Source organism: Ovis canadensis, chromosome X (assembly GCF_042477335.2).
Source record: "Ovis canadensis isolate MfBH-ARS-UI-01 breed Bighorn chromosome X, ARS-UI_OviCan_v2, whole genome shotgun sequence".
Taxonomy (NCBI): Eukaryota; Metazoa; Chordata; class Mammalia; order Artiodactyla; family Bovidae; genus Ovis; species Ovis canadensis.
The window spans coordinates 48,953,668-48,980,904 of record NC_091727.1 but is presented as its reverse complement, the minus strand read 5'-3'; the positions used below and the strand labels follow the sequence as shown (position 1 = coordinate 48,980,904).

General features: G+C 40.3%; 1 pseudogene; it reads left to right on the top strand.

The window, feature by feature from the left end:
• Window positions 1-24,328: 24,328 nt before the first annotated feature.
• On the top strand, window positions 24,329-25,755 carry LOC138929912 (endogenous retrovirus group PABLB member 1 Env polyprotein-like; annotated as a pseudogene).
• Window positions 25,756-27,237: the final 1,482 nt, after the last annotated feature.

The following is a 27,237-nucleotide window of genomic DNA, read 5'->3' as shown; positions in this document are numbered from 1 at the left end:
AGAGGCCTATTAGTTTACCATCATAGCTGCAGCCCAAGAGTCAGTTTTCTAATTAAGCACACAAGTAAAGGCTGAATGTAAACCTTTCCTGAGACTTTGAAAGGAGGAACTGTATTCATACCATCTCTCTTCCTTACTCCTGATGATGGCCATGGGATCTTGGTTTCCTATGTCCCACTGGACTGTAATGAACAAAGAGACAGTCATGAGCAGGCTACCACACCCAGGCAACTGCACAGACAGCCTCAAGAGAAGCCACCACAATGAGAAACCCAAGTACTGCAACTAGAGAGTACCTGCTACTTTCCAAAGCTGGAGAAAGCCCATGCAAATCAATGAAGACCCGACACTGAAAAAAAAGCTCCTCAAAACCTCCCAAAAGATGTATAAAGGAGAGAACACTTCCAAACTCATCTTTTTTGAGGCCAGCATCACCCTGAAACAAAACCAGATAATAACATCACAGAAAAAATTACAGGCCAATATCCCTGATAAACAGAAAAAAATCCTCAACAAAATATTACCAAACTGATTTCACCCATACATTAAAAGTATAATACACCATGATCAAGTGGGATTTAGCTCAGGAATGCTAGGATGGTTCAACCTATGTGAACCATCAAATCAAGCAATGTGATATACCACATTAACAAACTGAAGAAGAAAAAGCATATGACCATCTCAACAGATGCATAAAAAACTTTCGACAAAAGTTGACATCATTTATAATTAAAAAAACTTTAAACAAAGTGGGTATTGAGGGTGGTCTTCAACATAATAAAGGTCATATATGTCATCATGACATATATGACTCATATGACTCAATGGTGAAAAACTGAAAGCTTTTCCTCTTAGAAATATGACACAGATGCTTCTCTTGAGTCTTTTATTCAATGTAGTATTCGAAGTACTAGTCAGGGCAGTTAGGAAAGAAAATACATAAAAGATATACAAATTGGAAATTAAAAAGAAAAATTATTAGTACTTATAGATGATATGGAAAACACTAAAACCAGCACAAAACCCTGCCATAAGTTGTAAATGAGTTCAGTGAAGTTGCAAGATACAAAATCAATATTCAAAACCCTATTATGTTAACAATAAGGTGTGTGGTTTCATCTCTGGACTTTCTATCTTGCTCCATTGGTCTGTATTTCTGTTTTTGTGCTAGTAGCATACTGTCTTGATGACTGTAGTTTTGTAGTATAGCATGAAGTCAAGAAGGTTGATTCCTCCAATTCCATTTCTTTTCAACACTGCTTTGGCTATTTGGGATCATTTGTGTTTACATACATATTGCGAAATTTGTTCTAGATTTGTGACAAATACTATTTTAGTATAATAGGGATCACATTGAATCTATAGATTGCTTTGGGTAATATAGTCACGTTCACTATATTGATTATTCCAATCCAAGAACACAGTATATCTTTCCACCTGTTTATGTCATCTTTAATTTCTTTCATCCATGTCTTATACTTTCCTGTATACAGGTTTTTTATGTCTCATGTTAGTTGCTCAGTTGAGGCCGACTCTTTGCGACCTCATGGACTGTAGCCCACTGGGCTCCTCTGTCCATGGATTTTCCGGAAAAGAATACTGGAGTGGGTTTCCATTCCCTTCTACAGGGGATCTTCCTCACCCAGGGATCAAACCCAGGTCTCTCACATTGCAGGCAGATTCTTTACAACCTGAGCCACAAGGGAAGCCATTTTATGTAAATTTATTCCTAAATATTTTAATCTTTTTGTTGCAATGATGAATGGGATTGTTTCCTTGATTCATTTTCTGATTTTTCATTGTTAGTGTATAGGAATGCCAGTGATTTCTGTATATTAATTTTATATTCTACAACTTCACTATATTCATTAAGTAGCTCTAGTAATTTCTGATGGCAACTTTAGGATTTTCTATTTAAAGAAACATGCCATCTGCAAAGAGTGAGAGGTTCACTTCTTCTTTTCCAATCTGAATTCCTTTTATTTCTTTATCTTCTCATTGCTGTGGGTAGGACTTCTAAAACTATGGAACAAGGTAGAAAGCTCAGAGATAAATCCACACACTTATAGGCACCGTATCTTTGACAAAGGAAGCAAAAATATAAAATGGAGAAATACAGTCTCTTGAACAAGTGGTGCTGGAAAAACTGGTCGACTACATGTAAAAAAATGAAATTAGAGCACTTCCTAACACCATACAAAAAATAAACTCAAAAAGGATTAAAAACCTAAATGCAAAACCAGAAACTATAAAACTCTTAGAGAAAATTATAGGCAGAACACTGTGGGATATAAATCACAGCAAGATCCTCTATGACCCACTTCTTAGGATAATGGAAATAAAAAATTTAAAATGGGACTTAATTAAATGTAAAAGCTTTTGAACAATAAAGGAAACTATAAGCAAGCTGAAAAGACAACCCTCAGAATGGAAGAAAATCTAAGAACTAATCTCCAAAATATACAAGTAGCTCATGCAGCTCAATACCAGAAAATTAAACAACCCAATCCCAAACTGGGAAGAAGACCTAAACAGACATTTCTCAAAGAAAACATACTGATGGCTAATAAACACATGAAAAGATGCTCAACATCACTCATGATTAGAGAAACGAAAATCTAAACCACAATGAGGCATCATCTCACACCAGTCAGAATGGCTATCATAAAAAAATCTACAAACAATAAATGCTGGAGAGGGTGTGGAGAAAAGGGAACACTGTTGGTGGGAGTGCAAATTGATACAATCACTATGGAGAACAGTAAGAAGACTCCTTAAAAAAAAAAAAAAAACTAGGAATAAAACTACCATATGACCCAGTAATCCCACTACTGGGCATATTACCCCGAGGAAACCAGAACTGAAAAAACACATGTGCCCCATTATTCATGCATCACTACTTACAGTAGCTACATGGATACAGTCTAGATGTCCATCAACAGATGAATGGATAAGGAAGTTGTGGTACACATACACAATAGGATATTGCTCAGCTATAAAAAGGAACACTTGAGTCAGTTCTAATAAGGTGGATGAACATACAACCTATTATACAGGGTGAAGTAAGTCAGAAAGAGAAAGTCAAATATCATATATTAACACATATATATGGAATCTAGAAAGATAGTACTAACAATCCTATATGCAGAGCAGCAAATGAGAAAATAATAGACTTTGGGACACAGTGGGAGAAGGAGAGAGTGGGATGATTTGAGGCAACAGTATTGAAACACATATATTACCATGTGTAAAATAGATAGCCAGTGGGAGTTTGATGTATGATGCAGAGATCCTGAAGCCAGTACTCTGAAAACCTGGAGGGATGGGTTGGGGATGGAGGTAGGTGGAAATTCAATATGGAGAGAACACATGTATGCCTATGGCCAATTCATGTTCATGTATATCAGAGGCCACCGCAATAGCATAAAGTGATTATCCTCCAATTAAAATAAATAGATAAATTAAAAAAATCTGTCATGTTTCCACACACTCATAAAAGAAGTGAGTAATTCTATTTATAATTACATCAAGAAGAATAAAGTACCGAGGAATAAAATTTACCAATGAGTTGAGAAACATACACATGAAAACTTCAAGACATTGATAAAAGAAATTGAACAAAACATAAATAAGTGGAATAATATAACATGAGTGGATTCAAGAGTTAGTATGTACATACTGCTAAAATGTCCATACTAGCCAAAGCAATCTACAGATTCAACAAAATTTGTATCAAATTTCCAAAATTCTAATTTGTAGAAGTAGATCAAGCAATCCTAAAATTTGTATGGAACCTCAAAAGATCCTGAATAACAAAAGTAATTTTGAGAAAGAAAAATAAAGATGGAGGGATCACATCTCTTGATTTTAAATTATATTTAAAAATTACAATAATCAAAATAGTATAGTATTAGCATAAAAACAGACATATAGATAAGTGGAACAAAATCGGGAGCTCAGAAACAAACATGTATAAGGTCTATTAACCTATTTCAAAGGAGCCAAGAATATAAAATGGGGAATGAGTTTCTTTAATAAACTGTGCTGAGGATACTGGACAGCCGTATGCAAAAGTATGAAATTGGGCCACTATCTTACATCATTCATGAAAATTAACTCAAAGTAGGTTAACAGTTTGAATGTAAATCCTGAAGTCACAAAACTTCTAGAAGGAAAAATAGGCTGCAAATTCCTTGAAACCAGTCGTGAGAACCATCTTTGGATTTGACTGGGATGACCCAGAGGGATGGTACGGGGAGGGAGGTGGGAGGAGGTTTCAGGATGGGGAACACGTGTACACCCGTGGTGGGTTCATGTTGATGTATGGCAAAACCAATACAATATTGTAAAGTAATTAGCCTCCAATTAAAATAAATAAATTTATATATTTTTAAAAAGGCAATTTGAAAAACAATCAAGTGGTACTAAACCAAACTTAAACCTTTCTGCACAGCAAAGAAAATCATCAACAAAATTTATAAGCAACCTAGGGAAAATATTTGCAAATCATATAATTGATAATGGGCTAATACAAATCAATAGCAAACCCCACAACAATCTGACTGAAAAATTGGCAAGGATCTGAACACTTTTTTTAATCCAAAAAAGACGCAGAAAATATCAATGGGTATATGAAAAGATGCTCAACATTATTATCATCAGAGGAATGCAAATCAAAACCACAATGAGAAATCACTTCACATCTTTTGGAATTTGTTGTTGTTTGCTCAGTCGTGTCCAATTCTTTGCAACCTCATGGACTGCAGCATTACAGGCTTCCCTGTCCTTCACTACCTCCAAGAGTTTGCTCAAACTCGTGTCCATTGAGTCGATGATGCCATCTGCGGCCCTCTTCTCTTCATGCTCTCAATCTTCACTGGCATCAGGGACTTTTCCAGTGAGTCAGGTCTTCGCATCAGGTGTCCAAAGTATTGGAGCTTCAACTTAGCATCAGTCCATCCAATGGATATTCAGGGTTAGATTCCTTTAGGATTGACTGGTTTGATCTTGCAGTCCAAGAGATTCTCAAGAGTTATTTCCAGCACCACAACTCAAAAGTGTCAGTTCTGCCATGGTCAGCCTTCTTTATGGTCCAATTCTCACATGCATACATGACTGCTGAAAAAAGCCTAGCTTTGACTACACAGGAGGCCTTTGTCGGTAAAGTGATGTCTCTGCTTTTATTTTTTTAATATAAATTTATTTATTTTAATTGGAGGTTAATTACTTTACAATATTGTATTTGTTTTGCCATACATCAACATGAATCTGCCACAGGTATACACATGCTTCCCATCCTGAACCCCCTCCCTCCTCCTATGTGAGACAGCAAAAGAGACACAGATGTATAGAACAGGTTTTTCGACTCTGTGGGAGAGGGAGAGGGTGGGATGATTTGGGAGAATGGCATTGAAATGTATATAATATCATATATGAAATGAATCGCCAGTCCAGGTTCGATTTCTCTGCTTTTAAATTAGCTGTCTAGGTTTGCCATAGCTTTCCTTACAAGGATTAATTGTCTTTAAATTTCATGGCTGAAGTCACTGTCTACAGAGATTTTGGAGCCCAAGAAAATAAAGTCTGTCACTGTTTCCGTTGTTTCCCCATCTATTTGCCATGAAGTGATGGGGATGGATGCTATGATCTTAGCTTTTTGAATATTGAGCTTTAAGCCAGTTTTTTCACTCCCCTTTTCACCATCATAAAGAGGCTCTTTAATTCCTTTTCACTTTCTGCCATTAACATAGTGTCTTCTGCATATCTGAAGTTATTGATATTTTTCCCAGCAATTTTGATTCCATCTTGTGCTTCAACCAGCTTGACATTTTGCAGATCTACTCTGCATAGAAATTAAATAAACATATAGCCTTGATGTACTCTTTTTGCAATTTTGAACCTGTCCATTCTTCCATGTCTGATTCTAACTGTTGCTTCTTGACCTGCATACAGGTTTCTCAGGAGGCAGGTCAGGTGGTATTGTATTGTATCCATCTCTTGAAGAATTTTCCACGCTTTGTTGTGATTCACACCGTCAAAAGCTTTAACATAGTCAATGAAGCAGAAGTAGATGTTTTTATGGAATTATCTTGCCTTTTCTATGGTCTAATGGATGTTGGCAATTCGATCTCCGGTTCCTCTGTGTTTTCTAAATCCAGCTTTTACATCTGTAAATTCTCAGTTCATGCACTGTTGAATCGACTTGAAGGATTTTGAGCATTACCTTGCTAGCATGTGAAATGAGTGCAATTGCACAGTACTTTGAACATTCTTTGACATTGGCTTTTGGGATTGGAATGAAAACTGACAGTTTCCTGTCCTGTAGGCACTCTGAATGCTTCACTTTTGCTGGCATATTGAAAGAAATACTTTATCAGCATCATCTTTTGGGATTTTGAAATAGCTCAGCTGGAATTCCATCACCTCCATTAGCTTTGTTCATAGTGATGTTTCCAAAAGCCCACTTGAATTCGCACTCCAAGATGTCTGGCACTAAGTGAGTGATCATACCAACGTGGTCATCTGGGTCACTGTAATCTTTTTGTATAGTTCTTCTGTGTATTCTTGCCATCTCTTTTTAATATCTTGTGCTTCTGTTAGGGTCATATATTTTCTGTCCTTTATTATGCCCATCTTTGCATGATATGTTCCCTTGGTATGTCTAATTTTCTTGAAGAGATACCTAGTCTTTCCCACTCCGTTGTGTCCCTCTACTTCTTTGCATTGTTCATTAAGCAGGTTTCTCTGGTAGCTCAGATGGTAAAGAATCTGTCTGCAATGCAGGAGACCCAGGTTTGATTCCTGTGTTGGGAAGATCACCTGGAGAAGGGCATAGCAATCCACTCTACTATTCTAGCCTGGAGAATTCTATTGGCGGAGGAGCCTGGGGGTCTACAGTCTATGGGATCGCAAAGAGTTGGACACAACTGAGAGACTAACACTGTCACTGTCACAGTTCACTTAACAAGGCTTTCTTATCTTTTCTTGTTATTCTTTGGAATTCTTTAGAATTGGAACCAATTCAGATTGGTATATCTTTATTTTCCTGCTTTGCCTTTTGCTTCTCTTCTTTTCCCAGCTATTTGAAGGGCCTAATCAGACAACTATTTTGCCTTTTTGTATTTCTTTTCTTGGGGACGGTTTTGATCACCGCCTGCTATACAGTGTTATGAACCTCCATCCATAGTTCTTCAGGCACTCCATCTCTCAGATCTAATTCTTTGACTCTATTTGTTACTTCCACTGTATAATAGTAAGGATTTGATTTAGGTCATGGATGTTTCCAATGAATATTCAGGACTGATTTCCTTTAGGATGGACTGGTTTGATCTTCTATACTACAAAGCTACAGTCATCAAAATAGTATGGTACTGGCACAAAAATAGAAATATACATCAATGAAACAGAATAGAAAATCCAGAAATAAGCCCATGGGCCTATGGTCAGTTAATATATGACAAAGAAGGCAAGGCTGTACAATGTTGGAAGGACAGTTTATTCAATAAATGGAGCTGGAAGAATAGGATAGCTATATGTAAAAAATGAAAGTAAATCATTCTTTAACTCCATACAGAAAAAATAAGCTCAAAATGGATTAATGACCTAAATGTGAGACTGGACACTATAAAACTCCTAGAGGGAAACATAAGCAGAAAACTCTGTGGCATAAATCACAGCAATGTTTTGTTTTTCTTTTTTGATCCATCTCACAGGATAATGGAATAAAAATAAAAATAAACAATTGAGACCTACTTAAACTCAAAAGCTTTTGCATAGGAAAGGAAAGAAACAAAATGAAAAGACAATCCACAGATTGGGAGAAAATACTTACAAATAATGTGACAGACAAGGAATTACAAACAGCTTGTGACACTAAACCACATCAAAACAAACAACCCACTCAAAAAATGTACAGAAGAAATAGACATTTCTTCAAAGGAGACATACAGATGGCCATTAGGTACATGAAATGATGTTCAACATAGTTAATCACTGGAAAAATGTGAATCAAACCAACAATGAGATATCACCTCACACCAGTCAGAATGGGTATCATCAAAAACATCCACAAACAATAAATGCTGGAGAGGGTGTGGAGAGAACGGAACCCTCTTATACTGTTGATGAGTATGTAATTTAGTACAACCACTATGGAGAACAGTATCGGGGTTCCTATGAAAACTAAAAATAGAGCTACCATATGATTCTTCAATCCCACTCTTGGGCATATATCCAGAGAAAAACATTATCTGAAAAGATACATGCACCCCAATGTTCATTACAGCACTGTTTACAATAGCCAAGAGATGCAAGCAACCTAAATTTCCACTGACAGAGGAATTGGTAAAGAAAATGTACATACATACAATGGAAAATTACTCAGGCATTAAAAAGAACATAATAGGTTTTTCCACTGGTCATGTATGGATGTGAGAGTTGGACTGTGAAGAAAGCTGAGCGCCAAAGAATTAATGCTTTTGAACTGTGGTGTTGGAGAAGACGCTTGAGAATCCCTTGGACAGCAAGGAGATCCAACCAGTCCATTCTAAAGGAGATCAGTCCTGGGTGTTCATTGGAAGGACTGATGCTAAAGCTGAAACTCCAGTACTTTGGCCACCTTATGTGAAGAGTTGACTCATTGGAAAAGACCCTGATGCTGGGAGGGATTGGGGGCAGGAGGAGAAGGGGACAACAGAGGATGAGATGGCTGGATGGCATCACCGACTCAATGGACATGAGTTTGAGTAAATTCTGGGAGTTGATGATGGACAGGGAGGCCTGGCATGCTGCGATTCATGGGGTCACAAAGAGTTGGACATGACTGAGTGACTGAACTGAATAGTTCCATTTATAGCAACAGAGACAGACCTAGAGAATGTTATACTGAGTGAAGTAAGTTGGACAGAGAAAGAGAAATATCATATGACATTCCTTATATGTGGAATCTAAAAAGAAATGACTCAAATGAACTAACTTACATAACAGAAAGAGACTCACAGACTTATAAAATGAAATTATGCTTCCTTGGAGGAAGGGATAATTAGGGAGTTTGGGATGATCATGTACACACTGCAATATATTTAAAATGGATAAACAATAAGGATTTATTGTATAATACATGGAAGTCTACTCAATGTTATGTGGCTGTGTGGACGAGAGGAGGGTTTGGAGGGGAATGGATACATGGCTGAATCTCTTCATTGTTCATCTGAAACTATCAGAACATTGTTAATCCAATATATCCCAATACAAAATAGAAAGTTCAAAAGACAGAATAAAAAAAAAGAGTGAAGAAGAAGGAAAACCCCCAAAGATAGGCTATGAAGCTACCATCACCCTGATACCAAAAACAGACAAATATATACCCCTAAAAGCCAATTGGAGGCCAATATCTTTGACATATATGTATGCATAAATTCTCAACAAAATATTAACAAACCAAATCCAAGAACACATAAAACAGATCATACACCATGACCAAGTGGGATTCATCCCAAGTCTACAAGGATAGTTCAACATATGCAAATCAATTACCACATGAACAAAAGACAAAAACCACATGATCATCTTAACAGATGCAGAAAAATTATTTTACAAAATTAAGCATCCATTCATTATAAAAACTCTTTTCAAAGTGGGTATAGAGGAAACATATCTCAACATAATGAGAAGCTATATGTGATAAACCCACAAAGAATATAATCCTCAATGGGAAAAAGTTCAAATTCTTTCTGTTAAAATCTGAAAAAAGACATAGATGTTCACTCATACCACTTCTATTCAATGTAGTATTGGAACTCCTAGATACAGCAATCAGACAAGAAAAATAAATAAAAGGTATCCAAATTGAAAAGGAAGAGGTAAAATTGTCATTATACAGAGATGACATGATACTACATGTAGAAATTCTATAGACACCACACAAAAACTACTAGAATTGAGAAACGAATTCATCAAAGTAGCCAGATAGAAGGTTAACATATAGAAATCTGTTGCATTTCTTTGCAATAACAATAAAATATCAAAAGATAATGTAAAAAATAACTTTTAAAATCATAAATTTAGAAAGATGGTAATGATAACCCTATATGTGAGATAGCAAAAGAGACACAGATGTATAGAACAGTCTTCTGGATTCTGGGAGAAGGCGAGGGTGGAAAGATCTGATAGAATAGCATTGAAACATGTATATTATCATATATGAAACATATCGCCAGTCCAGGTTTGATGCATGAGACAGGGTACTCAGGGCTGGTGCACTGGGATGATCCAGAGGGATGGGATGGGAGGGAGGTAGGAGGGGGGTTCAGGATGGGGAACACATGTAAACCCATGGCTGATTCATATCATTGTATGAAGAGACAAGACCCACTAAAATACTGTAAAGTAATTAACCTCCAACTAAAATAAATAAATTAAAAATTAAAAAAAATCATACAAAAAAATCTTTAGAAATAAACCCGACTAGGAAGTGAATGACTTATATGCTGATAACTATAAAACATTAATAAAGGAAATAAAAGATTATTTAAAGAAATGGAAAATATCCCACATTTTTGTTCTGGAAGAATTAATATTGTCAAAGTGACCATAAAACTCAAAGCAATATGTAGATTTAACACAATCCCTATCAAATTTCCCATGATATTTTTCACAGAAGTAAAACAAATAATCTTAAAATTTATATGGGATGATGAAAGACCCAGAACTGCCAAAGCAATCCTGAGGGGAAAAAGTAGGAGGCACAACCCTCCCAGATAGAAAGCATCACTACAAACAAAGCTAGTGGAGGTGATGGAATTCCAGTTGAACTGTTTCAAATCCTGAAAGATGATGCTGTGAAAGTGTTGCACTCAAGATGCCAGCAAATTTGGAAAACTCAACAGTGGCCACAGGACTGGAAAAGGTCAGTTTTCATTCCACTCCCAAAGAAAGGCAATGCCAAAGAATGCTCAAACTACTGCACAATTGCACTCATCTCACACGCTAGTAAACTAATGCTCAAAATTCTCCAAGCCAGGTTTCCGCAATACATGAACCATTAACTTCCTGATGTTCAAGTTGGGTTTAGAAAAGGCAGAGGAACCAGAGATCAAATTGCCAACATCCGCTGGATCATGGGAAAAGCAAGAGAGTTCCAGAAACACATCTATTTCTGCTTTATTGACTATGCCAAAGCCTTTGACTGTGTAGACCACAATAAACTGTGGAAAATTCTGAGAGAGATGGGAATACCAGACCACCTGACCTGTCTCTTGAGAAACCTATATGCAGGTCAGGAAGCAACAGTTAGAACTGGACATGGAACAACAGACTGGTTCCAAATAGGAAAAGGAGTACATCAAGGCTGTATATTGTCACCCTGCTTATTGAATTTATATGCAGAGTACATCATGAGAAACGCTGGGCTGGAAGAAGCACAAGCTGGAATCAAGATTGCCCGGAGAAATATCAATAACCTCAGATATACAGAAGATACCACCCTTATGGCAGAAAGTGAAGAGGAACTAAAAAGCCTCTTGATGACAGTGAAAGAGAAGAGTGAAAACGTTGGCTTAAAGCTCAACATTCAGAAAACGAAGATCATGGCATCCAGTCCCATCACTTCATGGGAAATAAATGGGGATACAGTGGAAACAGTGGCAGACTTTATTTCTGGCGGCTCCAAAATCACTGCAGATGGTGACTGCAGCTATGAAATTAAAGCACGCTTACTCCTTGGAAGATAAATTATGACCAACCTAGATAGTATATTCAAAAGCAGAGACATTACTTTGCCGACTAAGGTCCGTCTTGTCAAGGCTGTGGTTTTTCCTGTGGTCACGTATGGATGTGAGAGTTGGACTGTGAAGAAGGCTGAGCACCACAGAATTGATGCTTTTGAACTGTGGTGTTGGACAAGACTCTTGAGAGTCCCTTGGACTACAAGGAGATCCAACCAGTCCATTCTGAAGGAGATCAGCCCTGGGATTTCTTTGGAAGGAATGATGCTAAAGCTGAAACTCCAGTACTTTGGCCACCTCATGAGAAGAGTTGACTCATTGGAAAAAAAGTCTGATGCTGGGAAGGATTGGGGGCAGGAGGAGAAGGGGACGACAGAGGATGAGCTGGCTGGATGGCATCACTGACTCGATGGACGTGAGTCTGAGTGAACTCCGGGAGTCGGTGATGAACAGGGAGGCCTGGCGTGCTGTGATTCATGGGGTCGAAAAGAATCGGACACGCCTGAGTGACTGAACTGAACTGAACAAATCTACAGTCATCAAAATAGTGTGGTATTGGCACAAAAAGAGACATATGGATCAATGGGAAATAATAAAGGGTCCACATCTCTGAAACTGCTTGGGGAAAGAATCCTGGGTATCCAGGTGCAGCAGGCTGAGAATTGTTAGTTCAGGATGAGCAGTGATGTGACTGTAAGTCTTGGTGAAGAAGGGGTGAGAAAGCCTCTCGAGAGATAGGCAGGCTAGACCTAGGTGGCCCCTGATGGTGGCAGTGAGGATGCCTAGCAGGAGCCCCACCTTGTGCCTCTCTTGTGCTAACAGGCAGCTGTGAACAAGTCACCAGACTGACAGAGCCCTTAGCTCTCAGCCACAACAGTGACCCTGGACGGGTTTCAGAATCATTGTGGCAGAGGCATGAAGTGCACATATGCTGAGCAGAGCTTCCTTCCTCTGGTTCTGGCATGTGAGACTCACAGCCACACAAGGAGCAGGGCTCAGGGTTGGGAAGAGGGGTTGTCTCTGGGATTTCCCAGGACCCATGCTGGCAAACACCCAGTCATCTGCTGAGTATTTGTCACATTCATCTAAGGAGGCTTCTTTTCTTCACTGCCTTGGGAAATGGAAAGAAAAGAACTCCATGGACTCAGTCCTGGACCACATGGCTGCAGGCTTCCCATGTGCAGCTTCATCAAGAGGTTTTCTGTGGCCACCAGGAGACTTGTGAGAGGGTAACAGGTAGGAAGTCCAGGGGTCTCCAAACGGAGGAAATAGGCTGCAAGTAACATTTTTTATTTCTCTTAAGCAGCAGGAGGAAACAAACTAGTGTTATATTTTTCCCCTTTTATATACCAATTTAAAAAGAGGTTTCTAAAAACATGAAGAGGTTTCTCTTAAAATACTGTGTTGCCATAATGACACCTGGTTCCACCTGAACTTAACTGTTCTCAAATCTTGAATTAACAAATGTATTTTTCTTATGGAAATGTTTGTTTTAAGCTATGTTAATGCACTATGCATTTGCCCCAGACTCTTCAAGTTGGTTCCACCAAATGGCTCAGAACTGACTTGGCAAACCAGTATGTTATACTCACTGTTCCCCTAATCTATGTAAACAAAATTATTTGTATGGTAACTTGCCTTTCTACAAGATTCAAGTCAATCGTTTTATGGCCCAGGATGACTCATCTGGTGCCAAGATTATCCCAAAATACACCTTATGGATGAGGGGCCTAGTGCCATTCTCTGAGTTTTAAGGCATTCCTTTCTTTCATTAACAGACTGCTATTAACTATATAACATCCAGCTAAAAACCAGCAGGCAGGTATTCTTTCTGCCCCCTTTGGATGCCTATGTCATAAACTTTCTCTAGCTCCTTTATACTTTAATAAAACTTTATTACACAAAAGCTCGGAGCAATCAAGCCTCGTCTCTGGCCCCAGATTGAATTTTTCTCCTTCAGAGGCCAAGAATCCTGGCATCTTTTTGTGATTCAGCAACAACCTTTCATCTTGGGGGCTCATTCAGGATTCTTCAGGACAAGGTAAGGAGGCTTGGAGCTCTAGTTCTTTGTTCTCCTAGTGAACACGTTTTCTGCTGTACTTTACTAACTCTATGGTGTGCTTGTGTGAATGAATGGCATGCCCTGTGCAAAGCAAGTGAGGAGACCTGCTCTGCGGTTCCATGGTGACCTCATATGGCTTATGGGAGAAACCTGTTAGGAGTTTATACTGACCTACCAATGCCAAGTGGAGAAGGCAATGGCACCCCACTCCAGTACTCTTGCCTGGAAAATCCCATGGACGGAGGAGCCTGGTAGGCTGCAGCCCATGGGGTTGCTGAGTCAGACACAACCGAGCGACTCCACTTTCACTTTTCACTTTCATGCATTGGAGAAGGAAATGGCAACCCACTCCAGTGTTCTTGCCTGGAGAATCCCAAGGACAGGAGAGCCTGGTGGGCTGCCGTCTATGGGGTCGCATAGAGTCAAACACTACTGAAGTGACTTAGCAGCAGCAGCCAATGTCAAGAGGCACCCAATGTCTCCTTCGGGGACTGAACAGAAATGGGCAAAGCATTTGGATCAAATTCTCCTTTCTCGGTCAAACTTTTTGGTCTCTTCGACCATTTCATAACCCCTTGGGAATTAGAAGTACTAACCTAATCTGTCAGATCATAGACTTTCAAGGGACTTGTGATCTATGCTGTTACTGTGTACTGTACTTAGGTCTCAAACATAGATTGGTAGTCAGGAAGTGCCTAGCCTCACTAGGAATTGAAAGTTCAGAAGCTAGATGGAGCTCTAGCTCCAAGAGCATCTTTGAGGTTAAAGGTTACTCAGATTGGAACTGCAATTCCCCCCCCCCCCCCCCGCCCCCGCTTTGGCAATGCTAGCTCTTAGTGGACCAAAGGAAGCTTTTATACTGGTGTGGTGACTCTTGGAAGGAACATCTCAGTTTTATGTTCGTATCGGTCTTATTGTGGTCAGGACTATACTTAGGGTGGTGCACAGGCACTCAGGTGATGAATGTTTCCTCCAGTGGTCTTAGCTTAGGAGACATTCCAGGAGGTTACTCTAATTGCACCCTGGGTGGCATCAGAGACAAGCAAGGTTTTAATGGTGAGGAGCTGGACATCAGTCAGGAATGCCATCAGGTCCACACCTGGTGCATCTCCACCCCATCTCAGTGGTAGAACTGGGAGGGATGAGTACGACTCCTGCGTCAGTAAGGGACAGTCTAAGTCTGACCAGGAAAGAAAAGCTTTGGTGTAAAGTCTATCTACATCCCCATCTAAAGCAGGGAGGGACACTGGAGAAAGGTGGTGCTGGTCACTTTTTTTTACTCTTACAGATGGGAGCTAACAATTCCAGCCTCACTCCTTTGAACTGTATCCTGAAAAACTGGGATAGATTTGATCCCCAGAGCTTAAAGAAGACACACCTTTTCTTCCTGTGTGATACTGCATGGCCGCAGTATCCATTGGAGAATAGTGAACGGTGGCCGGTTGGAGGGTCTCTTAGTTATAATACTGTTTTACAATTAGACCAGTTCTGTAGAAAAAAAAGGAAATGGGTAGAAGTAGCATACGTGTTTCCCTTTTTCTCTCTGTGAAATATGTCAAACTTATGTCCTAAGGGTGTAGATTTGTGTGTGAAACCTTCAGCTTCCTCCTGTCCTCCTACTTTGCCCCTGTACTCAGGGCTTCAAACTGAGCAAACTGGAAGGCAGAGAACCACCCCCCCCAAAAAAAAAAAAGTTTCTTTGGTCTCAGTAGAAACCCAAACTGAGATTCAAAATGCCCAAGTAGAGGTCCAGACAACACTTCAGACTACTCTGATTTCAATAGAAATTCAGACCATCGAAGTAAGAGTTGAGATGGAGGACAGGAGACAAAGAGAAAAATAAAAGTAGGTTTCTCCAATCTATCCCTGGGATCATATGCACAGAGCAGCCAGAGAGGTTGAGGAACAGCTACACAAGCTGTTGCCTCTTCATGAAACACCCACCGGGAGAAATAATCAGTCTATGAGAATTAATAAGCCCTTTTCTTATCAAGAAATACAAAGAATCAATTAGGATCTGGGAGACTATTTAGAGGACCCAGAAGCAAAATGGCTGTCTGGGGAAGCCTTAAAAATAGCTGTGAAAAGAAGAGAAGCAAAAAGCCAAGGAGAAGAGGAAAAATATAAGCATCTGAATGCAGAGTTCCAAAGAATAGCAAGAAGAGATAAGAAAGCCTTCTTCCGTGATCAATGCAAAGAAATAGAGGAAAAGAACAGAATGGGAAAGACTAGAGATCTCTTCAAGAAAATTAGAGATACCAAGTGAACATTTCATGCAAAGATGGGCTCGATAAAGGACAGAAATGGTCTGGACCTAACAGAAGCAGAAGATATTAAGAAGAAGTGGCAAGAATACACGGAAGAACTGTACAAAAAATATCTTCACGACCTGGATAATCACGATGGTATGATCACTCATCTAAAGCCAGACATCCTGGAATGTGAAGTCAAGTGGGCCTTAGAAAGCATCACTACGAACAAAGCTAGTGGAGATGATGGAATTCCAGTGGAGCTATTTCAAATCCTGAAAGATGATGGTATGAAAGTGCTGGACTCGATATGCCAGCAAATTTGGAAAACTCATCAGTGGCCACAGGACTGGAAAAGGTCAATTTTCATTCCACTCCCAAAGAAAGGCAATGCCAAAGAATGCTCAAACTACCACACAATTGCACTCATCTCACACACTAGTAAACTAATGCTCAAAATTCTCCAAGCCAGGTTTCTGCAATACATGAACCATGAACTTCCTGATGTTCAACCTGGTTTCAGAAAAGGCAGAGGAACCAGACATCAAACTGCCAACATCCGCTGGATCATGGAAAAAGCAACAGTTCCAGAAACACATCTATTTCTGCTTTATTGACTATGCCAAAGCCTTTGACTGTGTAGATCACAATAAACTGTGGAAAATTCTGAAAGAGATGGGAATACCAGACCACCTGACCTGCCTCTTGAGAAATCTGTATGCAGGTCAGGAAGCAACAGTTAGAACTGAACATGGAACAACAGACTGGTTCCAAATAGGAAAAGGAGTACGTCAAGGCTGTATATTGTCACCCTGCTTCTTTAACTTCTATGCAGAGTACATCATGAGAAACGCTGGACTGGAAGGAACACAGCTGGAATCAAGATTGCTGGGAGAAATATCAATAACCTCAGATATGCAGATGACACCACCCTTATGGCAGAAAGTGAAGAGGAACTAAAAAGCCTCTTGATGAGAGTGAAAGAGGAGAGTGAAAATGTTGGCTTAAAGCTCAACATTCAGAAAACGAAGGTAAAGGAATCTGGTCCCATCACTTCATGGGAAATAAATGGGGAAACAGTGGAAACAGTGGCAGACTTTATTTTTGGCGCCTCCAAAATCACTGCAGATGGTGACTACAGCCATGAAATTAAAAGACGCTTACTCCTTGAAAGACAAGTTATGACCAACCTAGATAGCGTATTCAAAAGCAGAGATATTACTTTGCCGACTAAGGTCCGTCTAGTCAAGGCTATGGTTTTTCTAGTAGTCATGTATGGATGTGAGAGTTGGACTGTGAAGAAGGCTGAGCACTGAAAAAATGGTGCTTTTGAACTGTGGTGTTGGAGAAGACTCTTGAGAGTCCCTTGGATTGCAAGGAGATCCAACCAGTCCATTCTGAAGGAGATCAGCCCTGGGATTTTTTTGGAAAGAATGATGCTAAAGCTGAACCTCCAGTACTTTGGCCACCTCATGCCAAGAGTTGACTCATTGGAAACGACTTTGATGCTGGGAGGGATTGGGGGCAGAAGAAGCGGATGACAGAGGATGAGATGGCTGGATGGCATCACTGACTCAATGGACACAAGTCAGGGTGAACTCCTGGAGTTGGTGATGGATAGGGAGGCCTGGCGTGCTGTGATTCATGGGGTCGCAAAAAGTCGGACACGACTGAGCGACTGAACTGAACTGTACTCTGCTTTATGACCTTACTTGGAAGGATGTGATGTATATCTTGGGACAAACGCTGACTCTCAACTCAAAAAGTCGAGTTTTGGAAAAGTGGTTGCTTATGGAGATGACTGCCTTGGTAATGAATGAGTAGGGAAGAAGGAAGATGAGATAGCCACCCTCCCTAATGGGAATCAGGCAGTCCCAACTATAGAACCAGAATGGGACTATAACACAGCTAAAGGAAGATAGGATCAGAGTCACTTTGTCAAATGCATTCTTGAAGAACTCAGGCAAGCACGTGCTAAGACTTTAAACTATGCCAAATTGGCAAACATAGATCAGGAGAAGGAAGCTCCTGGTAAATTCCTAGATAGACTGAGAGAAGCCCTTTGCAGATTCACTGAGATTGATCCTGAAAGTGAAGATGGAATAGTGATCTTAAAAGATAGATTTGTCACTCAGTTGGCTCCAGATATCTGCCGTAAGCTATTAAAATGGGTATATGGACCAAATCATTCTTTAGATAATCTGTTACAACTGGCTTAGACAGTGTACTATGGTAGAGAATATGAGGAAAAGAAAGAAAGGCAGAAAAAGTCAAAGGAACAGGCGGAAGCCCTCGCAATGGCTGTAAGAACCGTTCTTAAACAGCCTGAGAAAAATGCCTAGAGGGACCCAGGTGAAAAGGGATGGGCTTGCTATTATTGTGGAAAGGAGGGGTACCTCAAGCAGGATTGCCCTCAGGCATCTAAGCTTCCCTCAAATCTATGTCTGGTCTGCAAGGGACCACACTGGAGGAGAGACTGCTCCCAGAGCCATAGGTTTCAGGGGTTAGACACTCAAGACAATCAGAACTGAAGGTGCCTGGGCGTCCCCACACAAGCTTCCATCCTAATTACACCTGAGGAACCCAGGGTACTAAATACTGCGGGGGGGCAATTGGTCGATTTCCTTTTAGATACTGAGGCAACTTACTCTGTGCTTACTGAAGCCCCTGGCCCACTTTCTTCCCAATCCACTTCCATAATGGGACTGTCTGGATGAGTAAAAAAGGTATTATTTCAGTTCTTCTATAAGTTGTAACTGAGACTCCATGCTATTTTCACAGGAGTTTCTGATCATGCCAGAGTCTCTCTCACCCCTTTTGGGGAAGGATATACTGAGCAAGGTCCATGCCTCTGTTTTCATGAATATGGAGCCCTCTCTTTCTCTCCCTGTAATTGAATAAAATGTAAAACCTAAAGTGTGGGCTGATGGAAAATTTGTGGTTAAAGCACAAAATGCTATTACTGTAGTTGTCAAGCTCAAAGTCCCGCACTTATTTCTACATAAGAAGAAGTATCCACTGAAACCTGAGGTTAAGGAAGGGATAAAACTCAATTTAAAAGAGCAGGGACTATTAATTCCCTGTAACAGTCCATGCAACACTCTTATTTTGGGTATATAGGAATCAAATGGCAAATGGAGACTAGTTTAAGATTTATGAATAATAAATGAGGCTGTAGTTCCTTTACATCCTGTGGTGCCTAATCCTTATACTCTATTGTCTGAAATTCCTGAACAAGCAAAATATTTCTCAATAATTGATTTGAAAGATGCCTTCTATTCAGTGCCTTTGGCTGAGGAAAGTCGATTTGCCTTTGAGGACCCTACGCAGCCAGCTTCTCAGTTAACCTGGACAGTTTTGCCCCAGGGATTTCATGACAGACCTCACTTATTTGGACAAATTTTGTCACGGGATCTACAAAACTTTAATAGCTCTGAAGCAGTGGTACCACAATATGTAGATGATATTCTGCTCTGTGTTGAGACAGAGGAAGCTTGTTCATGAGCTTCAGAAAATTTCTTAAACTTTCTGGCAGGCTGGGGTTACAAAGCATCAAGAGAAAAGGCTTAGCTTTGTCAACAATCTGTTAGATATCTGGGCCTAATCATATCAGAAGGGACTAGGGCCATAGGCCCCTAGAGAATAAAACCTATACTAAATCATCCCCTACTTATGACTTTAAGATAACTGGGAGGATTTTTCGGAAATCACAGGCTATTGTCACATTTGGATTCCGGGTTATGGGGAACTTGCCCGGCCATTATATAAACTTATAGCTGAGACTCAGCAGGCCCAAAACGACAAACTGGTTTGGTCCCCTGCAAGCTCCCGCTTTGAGCTTGCCCACAGGGTCAGAATTTAATTTGTCACTGAAAGAAAAGGTATGGCCTTAGAAGTTTTGACACAACCCCGAGGGCCTCACCAGCAACCTATTTCTTATCTAAGCAGAGAATTAGACATAATTTCAAGTGGGTGGCCCCACTGCCTAAGAGTAATTGGGGCAATCACTTTATTAACACCTGAAGCTTTAAAAATAAATAATGGACGAACTCTTACTGTATTGACTTCTCACGATTGAGTGGAATCTTAAATTCTAAGTTTAATACTTGGATGACAGACTGTGGGCTTCTTAAATATCAGTCATTTTTGTTAGAAGGACCAGTAACTAAGCTTGAAGTTTGTGGAAATGTAAATCTTGCCACTTTCCTTCCTGAGAAGGAAAATGAAACACCTAATCACGCTTGTTCCCAATTTATAACTTCAAACTATGCAACTCAGGAAGATCTAATGGATACCCCATTAGACAAACTTGACATGGAACTATTTACAGATGGCAGTTGTTTTGCTCGGGATGGAAAATGTTAAGCAGGTTATGCCATGGTGACTGCTGAACAGGTTTTAGAAACATAATCTCTCCTCTAGGGAACCAGTGCTCAGTTAGCAGAGTTTGTGGCTCTGACCTGAGATCTAGAGTTAAACAAAGGGCAGTGAATAAATATCTATACTGATTCTAAGTATGCTTATTTGACTTTAAATGTTCATGCTGCAATATGAAAAGAAAGTTTAAAACAGCAACAGGAGAATCTATTAAGCATTTCAGAGAGATAGTGAGACTTTTAACAACTATATATTCTCCTAAAGAAGTAGCTGTTATGCATTGCAAAGGGCACAGCGGGGATGGGAGTAAAGTAGCTGAAGGTAATCAGCTGGCTGACTGTCAAGCCAGAAAAGCTGCACTTTAGGAAACCCCTTCAATGCAGACAGCTTTGATCTGGACAGGTCCTGTGGAATAGGAAAAACCACAATATACTGAGGAAGAATTAGAAAGATATGAGAAAAGAGGAGCAAAGATTACTGATAAAGGATGGTTACAGTCCGAGGATGGATAGTTGATAATTCCTGAAAATGCTTAATGGAAAATTCTTAAGGGTTAACACCAGAGTTTTAATTTGGGTGCAGAGAGTACTTATCAGATGCCTTCTTGTTTGTTTGAAGGTAAAATTGTAAGGAAAACTTCCAGTTTAGTTCAGTCGCTCAGTCGTGTCCGACTCTTTGTGACCCCATAACCTGCAGCACACCAGGCCTCCCTGTCCAACACCAACTCCCGGAGTTCACTCAAACTCACTTCCATCGAGTTGGTGATGTCATCCAGCCATCTCATCCTCTGTCGTCCCCTTCTCCTCCTGCCCCCAATCCTTCCCAGCATCAAAGCCTTTTCCAATGAGTCAACTCATCACATTAGGTGGCCAAAGTACTGAAGTTTCAGCTTTAGCATCATTCCTTCCAAAGAACCCCCAGGGCTGATCTCCTTTAGAATGGACTGGTTGGATCGCCTTGCAGTCCAAGGGACTCTCAAGAGTCTTGTCCAACACCACAGTTAAAAAGCATCAATTATTCAGTGCTCAGCTTTCTTCATAGTCCACATTTCACATCTGTACATGACCACTGGAAAAACCATAGCCTTGACTACATGGACATTTGTTGGCAAAGTAATTAATGTCTCTTATTTTCAATATGCTACCTAGGTTGGTCATAATTTTCCTTGCAAGGAGTAAACATCTTTTGATTTCATGGCTACAGTCACCATCTGCAGTGATTTTGGAGTCCAAAAAAATAAATAAATAAATAACGTCTGACACTCTTTCCACTGTTTCCCAATCTATTTCCCATGAACTGATGGGACCAGATGCCATGATCTTCGTTTTCTGAATGTTGAGCTTTAAGCCAACGTTTTCATTCTCCTCTTTCACTTTCATCAAGAGGCCCTTTAGTTCCTCTTCACTTTCTGCCATAAGGGTGGTGTCATCTGCATATCTGAGGTTATTGATATTTCTCCGGGCAATCTTGATTCCAGCTTGTGCTTATTCCAGCCCAGCAGTTCTCATAATGTACTCTGCATAGAAGTTAAATAAGCAGGGTGACAATATACAGCCTTGACGTACTCCTTTTCCTATTTGGAACCAGTCTGTTGTTCCATGTCCAGTTCTAACTGTTACTTGCTGATTTGCATATAGGTTTCTCAAAAGGCAGGTCAGGTGGTCTGGTATTCCCATCTCTCTCAGAATTTTCCACAGTTTATTGTGATCCACACAGTCAAAATCTTTGGCATAGTCATAAATCAGAAATAGATGTTTTTCTGGAAATCTCTTGCTTTTTCAATGGTCCAGCAGATGTTGTCAACTTGATCTCTGGTTCCTCTGCCTTTTCTAAAACCAGCTTGAACATCAGGAAGTTCACGGTTCACGTATTGCAGAAACCTGGCTTGGAGAATTTTGAGCATTACTTTACTAGCATGTGAGATGAGTGCAATTGTCCAGTAGTTTGAGCATTCTTTGACATTGCCTTTCTTTGGGTTTGGAATGAAAACTGACCTTTTCCAGTCCTGTGGCCACTGCTGAGTTTTCCAAATTTGCTGGCATATTGAGTCCATCACTTTCATACCATCATCTTTTAGGATTTGGGATAGCTCCACTGGAATTCCATCACCTCCACTAGCTTTGTTCGTAGTGATGCTTTCTAAGGCCCACTTGACTTCACATTCCAGGATGTCTGGCTCTGGATGAGTGATCACAGCATTGTGATTATCTGGGTCATGAAGATCTTTTTTGTACAGTTCTTCTGTGTATTCTTGCACCTCTTCTTAATATCTTCTGCTTCTGTTAGGTCCATACGACTTCTGTCCTTTATCATGCTCATCTTTGCATGAAATTTCCCCTTGATATCTCTCATTTTCTTGAAATGATCACTAGTCTTTCCCATTTGGTTGTTTTTCTCTATTTCTTTGCATTGATTGCTGAGGAAGGCTTTTTTTTATCTCTTCTTACTATTCTTTGGAACTCTGCATTCAGATGCTTATATCTTTCCTTTTCTTCTTTGCTTTTTTACTTCTCTTCATTTCACAGCTATTTATAAGGCTTCCCCAGACAGCCATTTTGCCTTTTTGCATTTCTTTTCTGTGGAGATGATCTTGATCCCTATCTCCTGTACAGTGCCACGAACCTCAGTCCATAGTTCATCAGGCTCTCTATCTATCAGATCTAGGCCCTTAAATCTATTTCTCACTTCCACTGTATAATCATAAGGGATTTGATTTAGGTCATACATGAATGGTCTAGTGGTTTTCCCTACTTTCTTCAATTTCAGTCTGAATTTGGCAATTAGGAGCTCATGATCTGAGCCACAGATAGCTCCTGGTCTTGTTTTTGCTGACTGTATAGAGCTTCTCCATCTTTGGCTGCAAAGAGTATAATCAGTCTTATTTCAGTGTTGACCATCTGGTGATGTCCATGTGTAGAGTCTTCTCTTGTGTTGTTGGAAGAGGGTGTTTGCTATGACCACTGCATTCACTTTGGCAAAACTCTATGAAAACTTTAAAGAGTAGTATAAAAAGATGTGAAGTTTGTCAGAAGAATAACTCAAAGCATGGAAATCTAGCAAAATCTGGGTTACAATGAACTGGAAAATATCCTGGAGAGGACTGGGAAACTGATTTTACTCATATGCCAAAAGCTAACGGATATTCATGCTTACAAGTGGGTGGATACTTTTACTAGATAGATTGAGGCTTTTCCTTGTCGTGGTGAACAGGCTGAGGAGGTTATAAAGATTTTAATCTATGAAATTATCCTCAGATTTGGGCTGCCATGGAGCCTTCAGAGTGACAATGGCTAAACTTTTAAAGCTGCTGTAACTCAGGGGGGTATCTAAAGCTCTAGGAATAGAAGATCACTTATAGTGTTCCTCGAGACCCCAATCCTCAGGAAAGTTTGAAAAGGCTAATGTCATTATCAAAAGACATCTGTGCAAATTAACTCAAGAGACTCAGGACAATTGGATTAAAATTATACCCATAGCTTTAATGAGGGTTCGTACTGCCCCCCCAAAAGAAGGGACTATCCCCCTTTGAATGTATTTATAGAAGGACTTTCTTATGCACAGACATTGTTATAGACCCTGAAGCCTTGGAATTAACTAATTATGTATCTCAGCTCTCAGCTTTTCAACAGGCATTAACAAAACTCTGGGAGATGACCCCTGACCCAGCCTCTGAGTCAAGCAAGCCTCTCTGAGCCAGGAACCAAGGTCCTCATAAAAACACTGGGATCAGGGGAACAGTGCCTCAAGCCCCTCTGGAAAGGCCCTTACCAGGTTATTCTTTCTTCTCCCACAGCTGTCAAAGTGTCAGGAATTGATTTGTGGGTACATCACACTCGAGTTAAGAGGTGGCACCCTGACCAGAACTAAGTGACGTCCTTTTGTCTTTACTTTCTATGCTCTGACTTTGCACTTTTCAGATGGGCCTGATAATCTATGTGAGCCTACTTCTGCTGACTCCAAAAACCCTGAGTCTGCCATTTGATCCTCAAGACAATGCCTTCGTGTCCTGGGCTCCCTCCTATGCTGCATTCCACAATCGATCTAACTGCTGGGTCTGTGGAGTGCTACCCTCTTCATCAGTGGAAGGCTTCCCGTGGTGGACATATCCATTTCAAGGGAAAGACTTTCTCCAAGTCTGTGAATACCTTCAACAACAACCGTATGTGATGCCTCTTCTTAATCTGATGACATCTAACAACCCTAACATGGACTGGGGCAACACTCTGTAGTTTAATTATGGACATAACATGACTTTTAATTTTGATTATACATTGTCTCAGTTTAATGACTATTTCACTACACATAAGGTAAATGGGTCTAGATCCAATGGTTTTTTACCTGATGTTTATCAAATACAGGATGAGGTTATATGGTTAACTCCTGAAAAAGGACGTCTAATATCTACTGCCCCTATATGCTGGGAACAAATAAAGCCATCCCCAGAAGTTAGTCAACTTAATTATAATGATTGGAAACAATTGGGATTTTTGCCTCAGGAAATATGCAATGTAATCATTCTCATATTTTCCAAACCTAATTCAGATCCTCCCTTTGCCTGGCCAGGCACTGATTGGGACTGGATATCTCAGTCATGCTGGCTTGCTCCAAACAAGACCGATTGGATATGTGGCTCTTACCTATGAGCATGGCTTCCCCCGGTTGGATAGGGAGATGCACCCTAGGTCTAGCTTTTACTCATGGCTGTATATTTTCAGAGCTTCCAAAAAAGCCTGCTAATTTACCGCACCTTAAAACTCGGTGGGCAAGGTCTATATTTCACTGGTATGATTTGGCTGCAGTGTTTGTTCCCTTTCTGGGAACTACAGATATTCTGCTACGAGTGGATGCTTTGACTAGTTTTACTCAACAAGCATTACAAGATTCTCAAAAAGCTATTTCAGCTCTTAATGCCAAACAAGCAGAAATTAGAAAAGTGGTCTTACAAAACAGATTGGCTTTAGATGTTCTGACAGCTGCACAAGGAGCAACTTGTGCCATTATTCATACCCAATGCTGTACATATATATACCTGATATGAGCGCTAATGTTACTCATTTTACTAAACGTATGAACAAGATGATTGAGGCTATGGATACTCCTGAAGCCTCAATTGCCTCACTTTGGAAGATGTTAACTAGTTCCCCATGGTGGAAAGCTATCTTAATTACAATAATTCTGATTGTTCTCTTTTTGCTGTTTGCTCCCTGCATCTGTAACTGTGTAATTGGATTTGTTTCTAGTCGCATGAAGGCTTTTAAGTTACAGATGGTTGTCCAAGCTCCTACAAGTGCCAGACTCCTCCAACTATTACTTGGGACCCTTGGATCAGAAACCCTCAATATGAGGGTGAGGAGAATATGTTGCCTCACCAATTTAGGGACAACACCCAGTTTGAAGGAGTTACAGAATGAGAATGAACCCCTTTTCCCTAGGCAACATAATTCTCCTAAAAGAAGAGGGGAGAATGAGAAAGTCAATTCCTAGGCAGATTGATAAGAAGTTCAGGGCCCCCAAGGAAGAGAAAGGGGTCTGGGGCTCTCGAAGTGGAGATTGGAGGTCTGGAATTCTCAAGGAGGAGAAAAGGACAAACGTTTTTTTTTCCCTGCATTCTTTGCTAAGCTAAGTCACTTCAGTCGTGTCTGACTCTGTGTGACCCTATAGACGGCAGCCCACCAGGCTCCCCAGTCCCTGGGATTCTCCAGGCAAGAATACTGGAGTGGGTTGCCATTTCCTTCTCCAATGCAAGAAAGTGAAAAGTGAAAGTGAATTTGCTCAGTCATGTCCAACCCTCAGCGACCCCATGGACTGCAGCCTTCCAGGCTCCCCCATCCATGGGATTTTCCAGGCAAGAGTACTGGAGTGGGGTGCCATTGCCTTAGTCAATTACACAACTCAGTTTAAATTCTGTACTAGGGATTATACAACAATGTATCCGGCTGGAGAACAGTTTCTCCTTTCTGAAAACCTTCTGACTAATCCTGATATTTTAGAATGTATATTATGGGAATGGGTCTGGAGGATCTTCCTATTGTTAAATTCTAATCCTGTTATCCTAAAATGTAAATTGCTGGAGTAGGTCTGGTAAAATTTTCACAAACTTGAGACATTCTTTTGATTCATTGTAATAACTAATTAAAAGTTATATAACTCCACTGCTAACACTAGCAAGGGGGTACTCTTTCTGCCCCCTCTGATGTCTATGTCAGAAGCTTTCTTTATCCCTTTTATACTTTAATAAAATTCTATTGTACAAAAGCTTTGAGCAATCAAGCCCCGTCACTGGCCCTGGATTGAATTCTTCTCTTCTGGAGGCCAAGAATCCCAGCGTCTTTTCATGGATTAGCAACAACCTTTCACTTGCCAAGTTTAAACTCCAAGTCAGTGCCCATAGCCAGAGAGGGGAGAGGGAAGTGGCTCAGGCTGCCCAGCATCGTTATCCTCTGGAGGCAGGCACCCCTCCCCCATTCCCTGACTAGAATGGACATACTGACCACAGGCCTCCTGCAGCTTTCTCTGTCTGGCCAAGGTGTGGGGGTGTTTCATGAGAACAGGAGTAGCTGGTTGCACTGAGTGGGGTGTGTGATGCCCCAGGCTACACTGAGTCCCCAACAGCCTTACAAAATTCTGAACCTATTGAAGATATCGTGCAACATAAATGTATGGTTTTATTTGGAAAAAAAAAATCTTTGACAAAGGAGCCAAGAATACTAAATGGGAAAAAGACAGTCTCTTAAGCAAGTCGTGTTGGGAAAACTGGACTGCTACATGTAAATCAGTGAAGTCAGAACACATCCTCAGAGCATACACAAAGATAAGCTGGAAGTTA